The sequence below is a fragment of the Amphiura filiformis genome, chromosome 9, assembly GCF_039555335.1.
Source record: "Amphiura filiformis chromosome 9, Afil_fr2py, whole genome shotgun sequence".
NCBI classification, from domain to species: Eukaryota; Metazoa; Echinodermata; class Ophiuroidea; order Amphilepidida; family Amphiuridae; genus Amphiura; species Amphiura filiformis.
The window spans coordinates 67,941,573-67,948,142 of NC_092636.1; positions in this window are offsets into that span (position 1 = coordinate 67,941,573).

Sequence of the window (6,570 nt, forward strand, 5' to 3'; positions counted from 1 at the left end):
TAACCATGTGCATGAAATATTAACAAGTGTCCCAGGGAATTTTGCACTTGATTGAGGGTTGGTCTGACTACAGATGTCACATTGTCAGTGTACTTTTGCTTTCAAAAACATCTCACATCTCAATATTTTCTTGCTATGTATCCAGGTTTATTTGTCATGATGTAGGAAATTTATATTTATAGTTACATGCTTGAACTGCTTTCTCTACACTGCTTCCTCTACAATTTTGTTTTTCATAGGAGTAACTTGACTCACCCAGGATACATAAAATGTTTTTAAAATGTTATAAATACATTTTGGTTTTGGTCAAAACATCAAAAACATTTAAATGTCGGGTTGTATAAAGGGCATGAAAATAATTCTTAAAATGTTTCATATTGAAAAATACTTTATAACATTATGGTAGATGTTTCTCATGTAGTTTTCAAAAATCTTCTTTCTGAATGTATTTACCCAGACCCATAACTAGGGGGAGGCAAGGGGGACGGATCCCCCTCAATCACCAAAGGCTACAAAAATTTAACCCCAAAAGACCCAATTTGCAACCATATCGATCGAAAAAATAGAGGTTTTTGATGCCTTTCCAGTCTAAAAGGTCCAAATTTTGAAAAAAGGTCCACTTTTTCAATATCCGCCCAAGTCCAGTTTTTCAAAATCAACCCCCTCACCCAAAATAAATCCTGGATACAGGCCTGTTTATACCCTATAACCTGACATTTGTGTTTGCTGGGCAGTTAACATTGATGTTGTGCTTGATAATTAGCAGTCTTAATTTGTAAAATGCAACAAGAGATTTGTTAGCAGGCATGAGATTTTTCAACTGATCAGCTGAATTCAGGTTTTTTGATTGCTCGAATCATTATTTTCAGCCCAATTTTGGGTTGTTTTTGCCAATGTCACACTATTTTTTTGTACTATTTCGGCTTTTTTTTCTTTAAGTAAAGCCAATCTCAAGCCTGGTTACAGAGCATGTGTGATGACAGTTTAAATTGATAGCAAGATTATTTGAGTGCTATTGATGCAAGCATATGTTGTTCACATGCACACAATGTTTGGTAACAAAGTTCATGGATATGGTATTCATGTTACTTTGTTTTCCAATTTCCCTCATCAAAATTATGAATTCCAAGAATTCACATACCGTATTTCGTCAAATAGTCACCCCCCCCCCTCAAATAAACGCCCCCCACCACTTTTTTCAACCAAGATGTTTCAAAAATGCAGATATTTCCATGCTATCTTGTGTAGTAAGCTTACCAAGTTGTCCATGTGGTCGTAAATTGCGTCAATAATTGGCGAAAATCTGGATTGGAAACCCGGAAGTGAACCAGAAGTCAGTGTTTCTAGTTCATAGTTCGTCATTTTAGCGTGAGTTTTTAGTTTTCCTAATGATTTTAATGGGAATTATCGTTCTAAAATTGACCTTGAATAAACGCCCCCCCCCCTTGGGAAAATGTAACGCCCCCGGGGGCGTTATTTGACGAAATACGGTATGTAGGTATTCAAGTGAAGACTTTTATATTCCAGTAGATTTATAGGCAACATCAAATACAAACTTTAATCATAATCATAATCTTACATGTATAAACCAAGGTCATTTGTAAACAGGTACTATACGCAGATCGTCTAGTTTAGGTGATGCAATGAGTCAAATAACCATGTTCAATTTCATGCTTTATATATAAATTTTCCTGGAATGCTATCAAAAGTGAATCATGTTTTAAAGACATTTATCATGTTGCTTAAAAGGGCATTTTGTGATCCACAGCATCATCCTCCCCCCTTTTCTCAAAAACAATTGAAATTTTTATACCACTGGAAACCTGTGGCTACATAATGTTTATGTACAAAAAATTCTTGCAGATTAATTTGTTTAGCAAAAATATTGTGAAATTTGAATTAATTTCTGGTACACCAGAATGAAATTACAACACATTGTCTATGGAGCAGTGTAATATACATAATAGCTCATATATAATAATTACAGATTGTTTTTACAAAACCAATATATTGTGGTGAATAGATGTAATAACTCACCAGCTGACGTTTCATCCGTCTTGTTCAGTCGGATTTCTTCAGAGTTGTGATGAAGCTCTGCTACTGTACGACCTGGTGTTGCCAGTCCTTAAGTCGCTTTGTAGCAGAGGGTTGTAGAGATTGCTCAGGTTGTAGGTGCCCTCGTCTCGGTTCATGGTGTTATTCATTCCTCTCCTCCTGATCCATATGGATTCCTTTATCCATCGCTTGATACGTATCTCCTCCTTATCAATAACTCTCGACTCCTCCCAGTTAATTAAATGATTGCTTCTTGCTGCATGGTCAGCAACAGCTGACTTATTTTGTTCACTCTCAGATCCGGATTGGGCAATCGAAAAGGTCAAAGATCAGATGGAAAAGAAATCAACAAACAAGAAACCAACTAAGAAACACAACAACGCAGACACTTCAAAGAAACAAAACCTTGCAGTCATACCATACATGCAGGGTTTGTCAGAAAGAATTCAAAGAATCTACAAGAAATATGACATTACCACGGCCATGAAACCACATACAACTCTGAGACGTCTATTGGTACACCCAATCCGGATCTGAGAGCTCCATAGACAATGTGTTGGGAGGTGTGGCAGAAAGACACCACTCATTTACTGTTTTTAGTAACATGACTGAAAACAATCTTGCGGACTGCTGATCCAATTTTTGAAGCAGTTTTAGTCAATAATGTAAGCAATGCTGTTAAAAATGTTTGGCTTCTTGAGAGGCTTTTATTTTGCTTGACAACACATCTGCAAAGCTTGTCCTTCATTATATGGGATATGAAATATTTGATTCCTGGAATGGTTTCGGTACTGTTTTTTTTATAAAAAGCTTCAGTTTTTCAAACACTTCAAGGGATGCATCAAGAGCTTTCCCCCTCCCATCAACCAGGTGATGTCTGTAAATGTTAATTGTATGTAAGAAGAGACTGAGCTCTTTAAATGTCCCATAAAAATTTTTGACTATTTGCTTGCCATAGAAATCAGATACTATTTGCAATAAAAGTGAGCAAATGTCAACTTCATAGAAATTGAAGGTAAAGCACTAATAAGAACAAATAATGAGAGATACACTAACAAGTAGAATATGAACTCTGCAGCTTACCATGTTATGACAAGAATGAGAATGAAATAAAAGAAACAATAGAATGATGATAATCAGATGTCACAATGTTTTGATTCTTTTGTTTGTATTATTAAAAGTTGAGTTAACTCCTACATTTCATTGAACTAAATGCTTAGTAGCAGTTGTTTTTGTTCTTACACAACCATAAATTAAGTCCAGAAAGTGCTAAAATGGGCCATAATTATAGGTTGATTTTTAGCTGAAACAGGTCAAAAGGGAAAAACTTTGGTCAAATTTGTCCTTGTATTAATTTCCCTGTCCCCTGGTCAGAACTGGACATGCAACATTTTTCATGGACACTCCATTGTAACACTTCCAAAACATGTTCTTTTTTTGCTAATGTTACATAAATTACATAAATTGCAACAATTATTAACAGAAAAGAATGGGAAATGTGCTCATCAAAAAAAGAAACATTTGCAACAGTAAAAATCTTTTATCTGAAGAAATAATTTTTAGGAGCTTGTTTGCAAAAACATTTAACAAATTTGGTGGTCTTTATTTTAAATTTTTTTTTAATGGTCTTTAATTTTAAATTGTTGAGATTTGTATTGTTATTTGTTTACATAAATAAACATGTTTGATATGCCATTTTTTACATTTTCTGCATTTTTGTTGCTTATCATAAATTATCACATTGATTTGGTGAAGAGAGCTGTGTAGGAGCCCGTTTTTGTCATGCCTACTGAATAGTGTTCAGGAAAAGACTTTGCAGTCACTCACTGTCTGTCTGTTTCAAAGCTTTTGGATGAGATGTCTGATGATCCGTAAGCAGGGTTGTAAGCTAGAATTTGCTTGTCTTTATCAAATCTCCCTGTCCAAAATTTGACCAAAATCCTACCCCACTCTACTTCAGAAAACATGAACCAGAGCTCTGCACCTTCTGGTGGGTCAGTCAGTTCAAATAGCTATTGCTATCGGCAGGCATGTACGCAATTGTTAGGTCTTATTAAAAATTGTATATCTTCAATAAGAAAGGTCAAAATTGTCAAATGATGGACGACTTTTCCTCCCAGCTATATCAGCAGTAGATAACTGCTTCATCAATATCAATATCAGCAGTAGACAGCTACTTCACCAATGCCAATATCAAGAGTATATGGCTACTTCATTAATACAAATACCACTGAGCAGTAGATAGCTACTTCATCAATACCAATATTAGCAATATATAGCTACTTCATCAATGCCAATATCATCAGTAGATAGATGCTTCATCAATGCTAATATTAGCAGTAGATAGTCACTTCATCAATGCCAGTATATAGCTACTTCATCAACACCAATATCAGCAGTAGATAGTTACTTCATCAATACCAATATCAGCAGTAGACAGCAACTTCATCACTTCCAAGATCAGCAGTAGGAAGCTACTATATCAATGCTAATATCCGTATTACATTATTTGGCTACTTCATCAATGTCAACAGCGGTAGATAGCTACATCATCAATGCAAATATTAGCAGTAGATAGCTGCTTCATCAATACCAATATCAGCAGTAATGCAGTATACAGCTACTTCATCAATGCCAATATCTTCAGTAGATAGCTGCTTCATCAATAACAGTATTAGCAGTAGATAGTCACTTCATCAATGCCAGTATATAGCTACTTCATCACTGCCAATATCAGCAGTAGATAGCTACTTCATCATTACCAATATCTGCAGTAGATAATTACTTCATCATTACCAATATCAGCAGTAGATAGCTACTTCGTCAATACCAATATCAGCAGTAGATAGCTATTTCATCAATACCAATATTAGCAATACATAGCTGCTTCATAAATACCAATATTAGCAATAGATTACTACTAGCTACTGCATCATAACAATATTAGCAATACATAGCTGCTTCATCAATACCAATATCAGCCTCATCGATACTGTTATTTTCAGGAGACAATTACTTCATTAATGCTAGTATCAGCAGTATAGTAGATAGCCAATATCACCAGTAGATAGCTACTTCATCAATGTCAATATCAGCAATAGATAGCTACTTCATCAATACCAATATCAGCAGTAGACAACTACTCCAGTATACCCATATCAGCAGTAGATAACTACTTCATCAATACCAATATCAGTAGTAGATAGTTGCAATACCAATATCACTAATAGACAGCGACTTCATCAATAACAATATTAGCAGTAGATACCTACTTCATCAATACTGGTATCTTCAGGAGACAACTACTTCATCAATGTCAGTATCAGCAGTGGATAGCCAATATCGCCAGCAATAGATAGCTACTTCATCAATACCAATATCAGCAGTAGATAGTTACTTCATCAATACCAATATCAGCAGTACATAGCTGCAATACCAATATCAGTAGTAGACAGCTACTGCATCATAACAATATTAGCAATACATAGCTGCTTCATCAATACCAATATCAGCCTCATCGATACTGTTATTTTCAGGAGACAATTACTTCATCAATGCTAGTATCAGCAGTATAGTAGATAGCCAATATCACCAGTAGATAGCTACTTCATCAATGTCAATATCAGCAATAGATAGCTACTTCATCAATACCAATATCAGCAGTAGACAACTACTCCAGTATACCCATATCAGCAGTAGATAACTACTTCATCAATACCAATATCAGTAGTAGATAGTTGCAATACCAATATCACTAATAGACAGCGACTTCATCAATAACAATATTAGCAGTAGATACCTACTTCATCAATACTGGTATCTTCAGGAGACAACTACTTCATCAATGTCAGTATCAGCAGTGGATAGCCAATATCGCCAGCAATAGATAGCTACTTCATCAATACCAATATCAGCAGTAGATAGTTACTTCATCAATACCAATATCAGCAGTACATAGCTGCAATACCAATATCAGTAGTAGACAGCTACTGCATCATAACAATATTAGCAATAGACAGCTACGTCACCAATGCGATTACCAGCAGTAGACCGCTACTGTATCAATGCCAATATCCGCATTACATTATATGGCTACTTCATCAATATCAATATCAGCAGTAGATAGCTACATCATCAGTGCAAATATTAATTATTATCAGTAGATAGCTGTTTCATCAATACCAATATCAGCAGTAGATAGATGCTTTATCAATACCAATATCTTCAGTAGACAGGTACTTCATCAATGCTAATATTAGCAGTAGATAACTGCTTCACCAATACCAATATTAGAATAGATAGCTTCTTCAGTATATGAATACTTCATCAATACCAATATCAGCAGTAGATAGCTGCTTGCCCGCTTCATCAAAATCGGCAGTATACAGCTACTTCACCAATGCCAATGTGAACAGTATATGGCTACTTCATCAATACCAATATCAGCAGTAGATATCTGCTTCATTAATACAAATATCTGCAATAGATAGCTACTTCACTAATACCAATATCAGC